This window comes from Mizuhopecten yessoensis, unplaced genomic scaffold (genome assembly GCF_002113885.1).
Source record: "Mizuhopecten yessoensis strain PY_sf001 unplaced genomic scaffold, ASM211388v2 scaffold11179, whole genome shotgun sequence".
In the NCBI taxonomy this organism is placed as follows: Eukaryota; Metazoa; Mollusca; class Bivalvia; order Pectinida; family Pectinidae; genus Mizuhopecten; species Mizuhopecten yessoensis.
Window position 1 is genome coordinate 2,500,529 of NW_018408919.1, and position 603 is coordinate 2,501,131.

Here is a 603-nt window from a genome sequence, read left to right on the forward strand (position 1 = left end):
AATGAACTTGAATTAAAAACAATTTCTTCGACGTTTCTTGGTAATGATTGCTCATCAAGCGACTACTTTTTTATTTTGCTTTGGGGCGTGAGGGGGGTGGGTTCAGATCATGTGCAGTAGCATACTAAGGGTCACATCCACGGGTCAGATGATTCGAAGAGTTTAAACTTTGGTGTTACTAAAATTAACTAGAAAGTTAACAGAAATTTTGTTTTGTTTTACACAAATTAAATTAGGAAAAATATTCCGAGCTTGCCAGGATTCGAACCTGGAATCTTCTGATCCGTAGTCAGACGCGTTATCCATTGCGCCACAAGCCCTATATAACAATGCCTTTATTGCCAATTTTAAGAGTGATTGTATTCTCCTCGGTGAGCATGTGTAGCGATGCATGTCAAAGTCTTTATACTCTTCAATTGGGGTATTTTTTCCTATTGCACATGGTGGCTGCCTCGTCCCGAAAAGACGAGAATCATCTAACCATCATTTTCGTTGTTTCGTGGTTTCTGCATTTTTAACTGATTCGGACACCAGGGTAAGATGCTGTTGCAAATCTACCATTTCGTCAAACATATATTATGTTTTCAATGTAGATAATATGTT

The 603-nt window shown here is 38.1% G+C and overlaps 1 non-coding gene across 1 annotated transcript; it reads right to left on the bottom strand.

Annotated features, from left to right (window-relative positions):
- Positions 1-247: 247 nt before the first annotated feature.
- Positions 248-320, bottom strand: Trnar-acg. The gene has a single exon. It is a non-coding gene; the product is annotated as a tRNA-Arg (tRNA).
- Positions 321-603: the final 283 nt, after the last annotated feature.